Here is a 13,826-nt window from a genome sequence, read left to right on the forward strand (position 1 = left end):
TCAAAATGGATTAAAGACCTAAGTTTAAAGCCAGACACTATCAAACTCTTAGAGGAGAACATAGGCAGAACACTCTATGACATAAATCGCAGCAAGATCCTTTTTGACCCAGCTCCTAGAGAAATGGAAATAAAAACACAAATAAACAAATGGGACCTAATGAAACTTAAAAGCTTTTGCACAGCAAAGGAAACCATAAACAAGACCAAAAGACAAACCTCAGAATGGGAGAAAATATTTGCAAATGAAGCAACTGACAAAGGATTAATCTCCAAGATTTACAAGCAGCTCATGCAGCTCAATAACAAAAAAACAAACTACCCAATCCAAAAATGGGCAGAAGACCTAAATAGACATTTCTCCAAAGAAGATATACAGGTGGCCTACAGACACATGAAAGAATGCTCAACATCCTTAATCATTAGAGAAATGCAAATCAAAGCTACATTGAGGTATCATCTCACACCGGTCAGAATGGCCATCATCAAAAAATCTAGAAACAATAAATGCTGGAGAGGGTGTGGAGAAAAGGGAACACTCTTGCACTGTTGGTGGGAATGTAAATTGATATAGCCACTATGGAGAACAGTATGGAGGTTCCTTAAAAAACTAAAAATAGAACTACCATATGACCCAGCAATCCCACTACTGGGCATATACCCTGAGAAAACCATAATTCAAAAAGGGTCATGTACCAAAATGTTCATTGCAGCTCTATTTACAATAGCCAGGATATGGAAGCAACCTAAGTGTCCATCATCAGATGAATGGATAAAGAAGATGTGGCACATATATACAATGGAATATTACTCAGCCATAAAAAGAAATGAAATGGAGGTATTTGTAATGAGGTGGATGAAGTTAGAGTCTGTCATACAGAGTGAAGTAAGTCAGAGAGAGAAAAACAAATACAGTATGCTAACACATATATATGGCATCGAAGGAAAATTAAAAAAAAGGTCATGAAGAACCTAGTGGCAAGATAGGAATAAAGACACAGACCTACTAAAGAATGGACTTGAGGATATGGGGAGGGGGAGGGGTGAGATGTGACAGGGTGAGAGAGTGTCATGGACATATATACACTACCAAATGTAAAATAGATAGCTAGTGGGAAGCAGCCACATAGCACAGGGAGATAAGCTCGGTGCTTTGTCACCACCTAGAGGGGTGGGATTGGGAGGGTGGGAGGGAGGGAGATGCAAGAAGGAAGAGATATGGGAACATATGTATATGTATAACTGATTCACTTTGTTACAAAGCAGAAACTAACACACCATTGTAAAGCAATTATACTTCAATAAAGATGTTAAAAAAATAAAATAAAATAAAACTTATATTCATTGTACGAGACTCCTATCTCAGGTAGGAGTCCCTCATATGTCCTTTCATCAACCCTTTTACTGTACTTAAATGGAATTTGTCACATTCTATTTGCTGAGATGTCTATTCCATTAGATTTTGAAATGCTTTTGTGCATAAATCATTTTCAGTTTTTATTCATATCACTAGAACTATTACAATGCAAGAACATGGATTTTTTACTTAATATACATAAATGTATTCTTATGGATAGATGAACAAAAAACTATCTTTGCAAACAGCACAGTGGTAACCACGATGGCTCTGCTATGTTCAAAACTGTCTTTACAACTTATTAGCTGTGAGTGTTTTTCAACTTAACCTCACCATACCCAATGGATATGTTAGTAGCTTGGCAATAATATTCCCACTAATTATAGGATTGTTGCAAGGATGAAATGAGTTTAAGATATGTAAAACCCTTAGAAAAGCAACTAACCCATAATTGCTCAATAAATATTAACTCTTCGTATAACTGGTGTATATTCTTCCCCATCCTTCCTCCTTTCCAACTTGAGAAAACTTTCTTATTCTCCCCAGTGTCCATGTAGAACTTGGCTCATAGCAATCGAATCATATATACCCATTCTGAATGTTTTTAATTTTAGTGTGTGTGCCACACTAAATTGTGGAGACTGTTTTTAAGCATGAATGTGCTTTATTCAATGTTGAATTCCCTGGGTCTAAGACAATTCCTGGCATGCAGAATGTAGTCAATATATGTTTGTTGAATTGAACTGAACTGGACCAGGTAAAGTGGCATATTTGGTGGAGAACCAAATAAGCAGAGGGAGTAATGAAGAAAGGCTCTGAGCGTCTCAAGGTGGGGAAAATAATGGGGAAAAACTACAGAAAGAGAAATAGGCAAGAAATTTAAACTTTTCCTATCCCACAATTTGACTTGTCATGAACTTGGAACTCCTCCTCCCATTCCCTTTGTCACGTCTCTGCTTGTCTAAACCTCGCCATTTATAACAGAACTTTTGCTAGCTGTCAAGTTGAATCAAAATAAATATCCACCCAGACTTCAGGAGCGATACTAGAATCATTAGTATTAGTAGTAAAGTATAACTAATAATGACATTTGCAGCAACATGGATAGAACTGGAGATTATAATGCTAAGTGAAGTAAGTCAGACAGAGAAAGACAAATAGCATATGATATCGCTTATATGTGAAATCTAAAAAAGGTGATACACAATGTTCATTGCAGCACTGTTTACAATAGCCAGGACATGGAAGCAACCTAAATGTCCATCGACAGATGAATGGATAAAGAAGATGTATCACATATATACAATGGAATATTACTCAGCCATAAAAAGAAATGAAATTGAGTTATTTGTAGTGAGGTGGATGGATCTAGAGTCTGTCATACAGAGTGAAATAAGTCAGAAAGAAAAACAAATACCATATGATAACTCATATATACGGAATCTTAAAAAAAAGTTGGTACTGATGAACCTAGTTGCAGGGCAGGAATAAAGATGTAGACATAGACAATGGACTTGAGGACACAGAATGGGAGGTGGAAGCTGGGGTGAAGTGAAAGTAGCATCAACATATAAACACTACCGAACGTAAAATAGTTAGCTAGTGGGAAGCAGCAGCATAGCACAGGGAGATCAGTTTGGTGCTTTGTGATGACCTAGAGGGGTGGGATAGGGAGGATGGGAGAGAGGCTCCAGAGGTAGGAGATATGGGGACATATGTATGCATATAGCTGATTCACTTTGTTGTACAACAGAAATTAACACTATTGTGAAGCAATTATACTCGAATAAAGATTATTAAATAAATAAATAAATAAATATTTTAAAAAGGTGATACAAATCAACTTATTTACAAAACAGAAGGAGACTCATAGACTTAGAGAATTAACCTATGGTTACCATGGAGGAAGGGTGGCGGGAGGGATAGACTGGGAGTTTGAGATTGACATGTACACACTACTATATTTAAAATTTAAAAAAAATAATAATAAATATTTAAAAGTGCATAATCAAATGTCCTCACTTAATCAATTTAACAAGATTTCTCCCAAATTCACTTGGACAAAGTGAGATGAAAGCCAGTCTCTACTATGAATATTACAAGACATCTGAGATTTATTCAGTTGGGTGCAGGTAAAACTGTTATTTTCAGAGGGGGAGAAGTCCTAATTTATAACATTTGCCAATTTCCTGGGTGTAAGTATTCCCACTATAGCCAAGCTACCAACAAGATGTCTCTAAGTATGAAGTTGCAAGCCAGTATCAGCTGACTCCAGCACACGACTGGTTCTTATCTATAAATTAATTCCCTACCTCTCCAGAGTAGAGCTAAAATGGATAATAGTTGTTATCTATTCTAACCTTACTACCAACAATTGCAATAGAAGGGATATAAATATCAAAGCACCCAACTTCTTATCACCAGGTTACCTTTGAAACACAACAGGTACTTGAAATAAGGTGATTTGACAAGTATGAGAAAAGACATGGAATGCCCATCAGAAAAGAAAACACTTCATGTTGGCTGTTTTCACTTCATTGCATATTCAGCTGCACACACTAGCTATAGCAGTGAAACAAGTTGCTGAGAAGTAAGTGCAGATTGTTTCCATTGATCATACTGTCAAATCCAGTGCTGTCACTCCACTGATGTATCACTGGGAGAAAGAGGGGGTGGTTAAAGAGATCAGTAAAATAAATGTCATTCCATCTTTTCAAAATTCTGCCTATGTCTGAGATCATATAAAGTTGACAAATAAGGTCAAGGAGAATTTAATTAATGAGATCCTTACTGACCATATTTCAAGGAAGTCGAATTTACTTCTTTTTAAAATTTATTTAAAAGTAGAAGACATAAACTTGGTATATAACAATAAATAAGTTTCATGTATATAACATTATATTTCTACTTCTGTATATACTTCAGCATGTTCACTACCAAAAATTTAGTTTCCATCCATCACTATAAAGTTGATCCCCTTTACCAATTTTGCCTGCCCTTCCCCTCTGGTAACCACTACTCTGTCCTCTGCATCTACATGTTTGTTTTGGATTGTTTATTTATTTTGGGTTTTTTAATCTCTTTTTTATATTCCACATATGAATGAAATTATATGGTATTTGCCTTTCTCTGTCTGACTTATTTCATGTAGCATAATAACCTCCAGGTCCATTCATGTTGTTGCAAATGGGCAAGATCTCATCTTTTTTATGGCTGAGTAGTATTTCATATATATATATATATATATATATATATATATATATATATATATATATATATATATATAACTTGTATGTATACATAAAGCATCTTCTTTATCCATCTATCTGTTGATGGTCATTTAGGTTGTTTCCATATCTTGGCTATCATAAATAATGCTGCAATGAACATAGGGGTTCATATATCTTTTTGAATTAGTGTTTCAGTATTCTTTGGATAAATACCCAGGGATGGGATAGCTGGGTCATATGGTAGTTTTATTCTTAATTTTTTGAGGAACCCCCATACTGTTTTCCATAGTGGCTGCACCAATTTATATCACCACCAACAGTGTATGAGGGTAACTTTTTCTTGTTCTTTCTTGGCTTTTTGAAAGTAGCCATTCTAACAGGTGTGAGGTGATATCTCACCATGGTTTTGATTTGTATTTCCATAATAAATAGTAATGCTGAACATCTTTGCATGTTTCTGTTGACCATCTGTATGTCTTCTTTAGGAAAATGTATATTAAGCTCCTCTACTCATTCTTTAATTGGGTTCTTAGTTTTTATGTTGTTGAGTTGTATGCGTTATTGGGTATTAACCCCTTATCAGATATATCATTTGCAAATGTCTTCTCCCATTGAGTAGGTTGTATTTTCATTTTGTTGATGGTTTCTTTTGCTGTGCAGATGCTTTCAACTTTGATGTAGTCCCATTTGTTTATTTTTGCTTTTGCTTCTCTTGCCTGAGGAGACATATCTAGAAAGATACTGCTAAGACCAGTGTCAAAGAGCTTATTCTCCATGTTTTCTTCTAGGAGTTTTATGGTTTAAGGTCTTACATCCAAATCTACTTTATTTCTTAATGTAATATTCCTGCCACAACTAAGCATCATTCTACTTTTGAAGGCATGCTACCAGTACTTGCCACTTTGTGGTTTCCTGGGCAAAGATTTAACTAATATTATCTCAATTTTGGCAAGCTTTGTATCTGTGGCTACAAACACATGGACCCAGTTCTGTGTGTGACTCCATTGCAACAATTTTGCTCTGAAATTCTTTTAATTGTGAGAAAACATCCTGAGCAGGGCTTGTCCAAGAATTTATATATCCAACCTGCTTCACTTATACCCAATAAGTAAATTCTATAATGTATTTTCAGGCATGTCACTGGAAATTTAAGAAATCATGTTTCTTTCCATTCTTTTATTTTCCTGAGTCTGGATAAATCTATAAAAATCTCCTTCTATTAACATTCTATGCCTTAATTAAAAGCTTGTGGCAAGCAAGCCCAAGGTCACATTTTTAAATTGGTTCAGAAAATTGTTTTCTAGAATTCCAGACCATGAGTGTCAGTACAGTATATCCTGTTTTCATAAGATAAGTTTTAATGTTTATGGTCATCTCTTTGGAAGTGATTCTAGTTCTGGTGAGAAATAGTCACAGAGAATAGAGGAAGTGAACATCTTCTCTCAGTTCTTAAGTCAGCTATAGCAGGAGTACAAGAAAATAGTTTTTTTTTTTTTTTAAACTGGCCAGAGGGGAGGATTCTTTTTTTTTATTTATTTATTTATTTATTTATTTATTTATTTATTTATTTTTGTTTTGTGTTGGGTCTTCGTTTCTGTGCGAGGGCTTTCTCCAGTTGCGGCGAGCAGGGGCCACTCTTCATCGCGGTGCACGGGCCTCTCACTATCGTGGCCTCTCTTATCGCAGAGCACAGGCTCCAGACGCGCAGGCTCAGTAGTTGTGGCTCACGGGCCTAGCTGCTCCACGGCATGTGGGATCTTACCGGACTGGGGCACGAACCCATGTGCCCTGCATTGGCAGGCGGATTCTTAACCACTGTGCCACCAGGGAAGCCCAAGAAAATAGTTTTTGCATTTCAATTCTCTCAGCTTCTGTTAAAGCCCTTGTAGCTTTCTCCATGGCACTTTATCAGGTTTTATGAATATTTCATTTAGTTGTCAGTTTACATATGTTTTATTTTCCCCTCTCTAAGATGCCTACTCTATGAAGGAACTGACAATATCAGTCTCCAGATTGTCGTATTTCTCAGTGTCTAGCACAGGGCCTAGCACATATGTTGGTATTAGTACATCATCTGTGGGGACAGGATATTTACTTAGTTCCTCTATCTCTTCTTTATTACTTTATCTGCATCAAAATATTGCCTCTCTAAACAACTAACTACAATGTGAGACAGATGGTGAGGAATCTAGACTTACAACTAGATCTCCTGACACCAAAAAGTATTGAAGGAGAGATAAATAACTTCTCAGAAAAGCAAAAACTAAAATAGTTTATCAATACTAACCCTAACCTAAAAGAATTGTTAAAGAGTCTTCTCTAAGTGGAAATGAAAATGTAACAAGAAGTAAATATCTGTAGGAAAGGAAAAAACAAACCAGCAAACGCAAATATATAGACAATAAGATGATATAATTTAAGCAGTTACAAATTAATCACACTACAAAATATGTATTGATAAAATTGCCTGAAACCTATATGAAAAAAACTAGGCAAAATACCCTAAGGAACCTCTCCATTAATGAGTTCTCAAGTTCTCTCTCTGTTTCTCTCTCTCTCTCTCTCTCTGTCTCACACACATACACACACTGAGAGTTTAACATTTGTAACCACTTTTACAATATAATGTAAAATAATATGCTGAAAAAGTAAAGCTTCATTAAACCGATACTAAGAGGAACTAGTTTCCTTTGAAAAACTTGAAAATAAATGAATTCCTTGAAGGTGGGAACTTTTGTTTTTAGCAGCACCTAAAAAATTCCTGACACATAGAAGTTACCTGATAAATACTTGTGAAAAAAATTTCAGTAAATAATGAGCAAATATAATATTGAAAACCATCATACAAAGACATATCAAGTTTAAAATTTTAGCCAGCAATATTCACATGTAATATTTTGGGGATACACTTATGAAAGTAAAACATATAAAAGTGGATTTGAATATAAGTACCTAAAATGTATGCAATGCTTTTCAATAACCACTTTGTTGCATTGAAAAGTGCTATGGAGAAACACTTTCCTTCCTTCTAGGACAATTTATTGCATATTTTAAAATTCTTTCATTATTTTTTGTCTCTCTATGGGTTATATTGTTGAGGATAATTTTATTTATCTTGCTATAAAAATAACTTCTTAATTATGTCATCTGCCATTTACTGACTTTGTTATGGTAATCTGTAAATGTGCAGTGCCAAAATGTCTGATTACAATACATGTCTAAAGAAGTGTTTTAAAAAGCAATTTGGTAACATGAGTAGTTTCTTCATTAGATAGTGATAAAACTACAAAGAGATTATGAAATGGAATAAATCTACTTATGACAATTTTTATTTATGCTAAAAATTAAAAAGCTTAGTAGACCTTGGGAAAAAAATGAAGCAAATATAGAGTAAAGGCTGAGGATCAACCACTGAAGTAAGCTAGTGAAAAGATTAGAAGACAAAAAAGTATAAAATCAAATATAACTACAATAAACAGTGAAGAGATATATATGAAAATGTAAAATATGACTTCAAAAACACAAAATGTGGGAGGTATATCAAGATAGAAGAGTAGAAGAAGAAAGTGAAGCTCACCTCCCCCCACAATCACATCAAAAATACACCTATATGTGGAACAATTCTCATAGAAAACCAACTGGAAAGTGAGAGAAGATATTTTAAACAACCAAAGCTGCAAGAAAGATTCCCCCATAACTGGGTAGGACAGAAAGAAAAAAGGTTTCAGGATGAGACTGTCTCCCTTGGGGGGAATCTGTGAAAGAGGGAGGGTCCTCACAGGGAGTCCCTCACTCTGTAAATCCTCCCTCCCTGCTGGAAGGTCTGCCAGAGGAGCCTGGACTCTGCTTGAGAGAAAGCTGGCTTGCTAGCAACAAAGGCAGAAGACCAGTGTTGACAGCTGCCATCTTGCCACAATTTCCAACCCCAAATGCACAATGGGCAGGGCTGTTAACATGAGCAGCCATTAGGCGCTGAAACTCCCAGGCCACACAACGCCCTGGGAGAGGACTTGGTCTAGCTGCATGGAGACAACCTAGAGGACTGGGGTGTGGTCCAGGCTGAACTTCAGAGCCCATTGTCAGCATGCACACTGCAGGGGTGGGTCCAGAGGCAGATCTGGCAGCATCAGACTTTGTCAGCACATACACCAGGTGGCCGGCAGAATCACAGAATTGCACATCTCCAGTGGACAGCCCCTGGGGAGAAGTATGCAGTGATTCCTTTTCCAGCAGGATCACTCCAGTTCTGTCCACTTCACACTTCACCTTGGAGCCATATCTGGATTGGACAGATCCTAGGAGAAACCTATCACAGAGGCAGCCCAGGTCCCAAGCAGCAACACAATCACCTTGATTCCTACAGCCACAATGTCCTGGCACCCAGCACCACCCTAGCACTAAGTCTGGGACAAGCACAATGGAGAAAGGGACACAACCATAAGCTGCTTCTGGGCAGAACCGCTGATGCCTGCATGGGCAGCACATAAGTTCGCTGTGACCTCACAAGTCTCACTTGCTTCAGTGCTCACCTATTTGGAGATAGAGCACACACTTATGGGCAATGGAGCCTTACTAAACCCTACCCTCAGGGCTTCTACTCCAAAAACTGAGGGGCATACCCTGCACCCAACAGGGCTGTGACAGCCACAGAACACAGAGAAAGCCCCACCCAACATCCAGTGCAGGCCTTGGTGACCACAACACCAATCACTATCAAGGGGATAACAGCCAGCACACTCTGAGGAAAGACATGACTAGCTGGCATCCATACCACAAACAGTCCTTACACCAAAAATATTGGACTCACACAGTCTACACAGGGAGGTTCCCACCTGAAAACAGCACTTCAAGACCACAGTAGATAACTCTTTCTAATTCCTTAAAGTCATGGAAAGTTAAGTAAAATAAAAAAGCAGGAGAACTACACCCAATTAAAAGAACAAAAGAAACCCCCTGAAAGAACAAACAATGAAAGAGATCTCACCAGTCTACCAGACTCCAAGATCAAAAAGGAGGTAATAAAAATGCAACAGGAATTTAAAAAATTTATTGATAAAATCACTATAAGGAACTAGAAAATTTAAAATGAGACAACTATCAAAATGAGACAACACATTTGAAAAGATAAAAGCCAATCTAGAAGCAATGAATAGCAGACTAAATAATGCAGAAAATAGAATGAGGGAAATCACCCAATCAGAACATTAAAAAGCAAGACAAATGAAAAAAAGAAAGCAATATATGAGACCTATGGGATAATATAAAGTGTGCCAACTTACACATCATAAGGGTTCCAGAAGAAGAAAAAGAGAGAGAAATGAATCAAAGAGGTATTTGAAGAAATTATGGCTGAAAACTTCCCAAACCTAAAGAAAGAAATATATATCCAGGTACAGGAAGCACAGTTGGTCCCAAATAGATCCACACCAAGACATATTATAATTAAAATGGCAAAAGTTAAAGATAATGAGAGGATTGTAAAGGCAGCAAGAGAAAAACAAGGAGTCAGTTACAAAGGAATCACCATAAGGCTATCAGCTGGTTTCTCTACAGAAACGTTGCAGGCCAGAAGGGAGTGGCATGATATATTCAAAGTTCTAAAAGGGAAAACCCTGCAACCTAGGACACTCTACCCAGCAATATTATTATTTAGAATACAAGGAGAAATAAAGAATTTCTCAGGCAGGAAAAAGCTAAAAGAATACAGCAATACTAAGCCTATCCTAAAAGAAATATTGAAATGTCTTCCATAATAGAAAAGAAGCAAGAATCCTTAGAAAAGGGAAAATCACAATAGGAAAAGGAAGTATATAAAAGGATTGAAGATCACTTAAATAATCCAGTACATAGATTAAAAAATAATCAAAAAATTTGTGTAAAAGCAATTTTAACTACAATTAAGAGGAAAAGGCTAAATATGAAGAATTAAAATGGGACATCAAAATCACAAAATGTGGGAGAAGGGAGTTTAAAAATACAGATCTTTTAGAATGTGTTTTAATTTATAAGGCTATTAGTCTAAAGAAAGTACATGTAGTTAACATACTTGAAAACCAGGGTAACCACAAATCAAAAACATATAATAAATTCACAGAAAACAAAAATAAAGGAACTCAAGCATAATACAAAAGAAAACCATCAACCCACAAAAGGAAAACCAAAAAGAAGAAGAAATAGACAAAGAATAACTACAAAATCAAATTAAAAACAAGGTTTAAAATGGCAATGCACACATACTTATCAATAAGTACTTTAAATGTCAATGGACTAAATGCACCAATCAAATGACACAGAGTGGCAGACTGGATAATAAAACAAGAGCCTACAATATGCTGCCTACAAGAGACTCATTTTAGGGTGAAGGACACACATAGATTGAAAGTGAGAGGATGGGAAAAGATATTTCAAGGAATGAAAACCACAAGAAATGAAGAGTAACAATACTCATATCAGACAAAATAGACTTTAAAACAAAGTCCATAAAGAAAGAGAAAGAAGGACACTATATAATGGTAAAGGAATCAATACAAGAAGAGGATATTACACTAGTTAACATGTATACCCCTGATATAAGAACACCTAAATATTTAAAACAAATACTAACAGACCTAAAGAATAACAGTAGGGACTCTAACACCCCATTGACATCAATGGACAGATCTTCCAGACAGAAAATGAATAAGGCAACAGAGATCCTAAATGACATAATAGACCAGTTGGACTTGACTGATATCTACAAGACACTAAATCTGAAAAACAACAGAATACACATTCTTTTCAAGCATACATGGAACACTCTCTAGGGTAGACCACATACTAGGACACTAAAGAAGACTCAAGAGATTTAAGAGGAAGAAATTATTTCAAACATCTTTTCTGACCACATTATGAAACTAGAAATCAACCACAGGAAAAAAAACGATCACATGGATACTAAAAACCCTGCTACTAAAAAGCCAATGGGTCAAGAATGAACCAAAATGGAAATCAGAAAATACCTCGAGACAAATGACAATGAAAACACAACCTTACAAGATCTATGGGATGCAGGAAAAGCAGTCCCAAGGAGAAGTTCATAGTGATACAGGCCTCCGTCAAGAAACAAGAAAAATTTCAAACAACCTAAGTTCTCACCTAAAATAATTAGGAAAGGAAGAACAAACAAAGCTTAGAGTCAGCAGAAGGAGGGAAATAATAAAGATCAGAGAGGAAATAAATAAACTAGAAATAAAAAAATTGAAAAGATCAATAAAATTTAGAGGTGGTTTTTTTGAAAAGATAAACAAAATCAATGAACCTCTAGCTAGGCTCAACAAGAAAAAAAGAGAGAGGACCCAAATAAACAAAATAAGAAATTAAAGAGAAGAAATAGCAACCAATACTACAGAAATACAAAAAATAATGAGAGTACTATGAATAGTTATATGCCAACAAATTGGGCAACCTAGAAGAAATGGACAAGTTTCTAGAAACATACAGCCTGACAAAACTGAATCAAGAAGAAATAGATAATTTGAACAGACGCATCACTAGAAGTAAAATAGAATCTTTATTTTTAAAAACTCACTACAAACAAAAGTCCCGGACTGGGTGGCTTCACTGGGGAATTCTACCAAAGATACAAAGAAGAATTTATACCAATCCTTCTCAACTCTTCCAAAAGATTGAAGAATAGGGAACACTCCCAAATTCATTCTATGAAGCCACCATCACCCTGATACCAAAACCAGACAAAGACACTACCAAAAAAGAAAATTACAGGCCAATATTTTTGATGAATAGATGCAAAAATTGTTAACAAACTATTAGTAAACTGAATCCAAGAACACAAACACCATGATCAAGTTGGATTCATCCCAGGGTCACAAGGATTTTTCAACATATGCAAATCAATCAATGTTATACACCACATAACAAAAGAAAGGACAAAAACCACATGACAATCTCAATAGATGCAGAAAAAGCATTTGATAAAATTCAACATCCATTCATGATAAAAACTATCAACAAAGTGGGTATAGAGGGAATATATCTCAATGTAATAAAAGCTACTTATGACAAATCCACAGCCAACATAATACTCAACAGTGAAAAGCTAAAAGCCTTCATGCTAAAATCTGGAACAAGACGAGGATGTCCACACTCACCACTTCTATTCAACATAGTATTGGAAATCCTAGCCACAGAAATAAGACAAGAAAAAATAAATAAAAGGTATCCAAATTAGAAGGGAAGAGGTAAAACTGTCACTATATGCAAAAGATATGATAATATATAGAGAACTCCTAAAAACTCCACACAAAAACTACTAGAACTGATAAAAAGAATTCAGCAAGATAGCAGAATACAAGCTTAACAAGCAGACATTTGTTTTAATGTGATCCCTAGCAAATTACCCATGAGATTTTTCACAGAACTAGTATAATATGGAACCACAAAAGATCCAGAATTTCCAGAGCAATTTTGAGGAAAAAGAACATAGCCGGAGGCATAATTTCCAGACTTCAGACAATACTACAAAACTACAGTAATCAAAACAGCATGGTATTGGCACAAAAACAAACATATGGATCAGTGGAACATAATAGAGAGCCCAGACATGAGCCCCCACACCTATGGTCAATTAATCTTTGACAAAGGAGGCAAGAATAAACAATGGGGAAAAGACAGTCTCTGCAGCAAGTGATGTTGGGAAAGCTGGACAGCCACATGTAAATCAATGAAGTAAGAGCATTCCCTCACACCATATACAAAAATAAACTCAAAATGGCTTAAAGACTTAAATATAAGACATGACACTGTAAAACTCCTAGAAGAGAACATAGGCAAAACATTCTCTGACATAAATTGTAACAAGTTTCTTAGATCAGTCTCCTAAGGCAATAGAAATATAAACAAATGGGACCTAATCAAACTTATAAGCCTTTGCACAGCAAAGTAAACCATAAAGAAAATGAAAAGACAACCTACGGATTGGGAGAAAATATTTGCAAATGATGTGACCAACAAGGCCTTAACTTCCAAAATATACAAACAGTTCATACAACTCAATTACAAAAAAAACCAAACAACCCTATCAAAAAATGGGCAGAAGACCTAAATAGACATTTCTCCAAAGAAGACATACAGACAGCCAACAGGAACATGAAAAGATGCTCAACATCTCTAATTATTAAAGAAATGCAAATTGAGACTACAAATGAGGTGTCACCTCACACCAGTCAGAATGGCCATCATTAA

Source organism: Balaenoptera acutorostrata, chromosome 17 (genome assembly GCF_949987535.1).
Source record: "Balaenoptera acutorostrata chromosome 17, mBalAcu1.1, whole genome shotgun sequence".
NCBI classification, from domain to species: Eukaryota; Metazoa; Chordata; class Mammalia; order Artiodactyla; family Balaenopteridae; genus Balaenoptera; species Balaenoptera acutorostrata.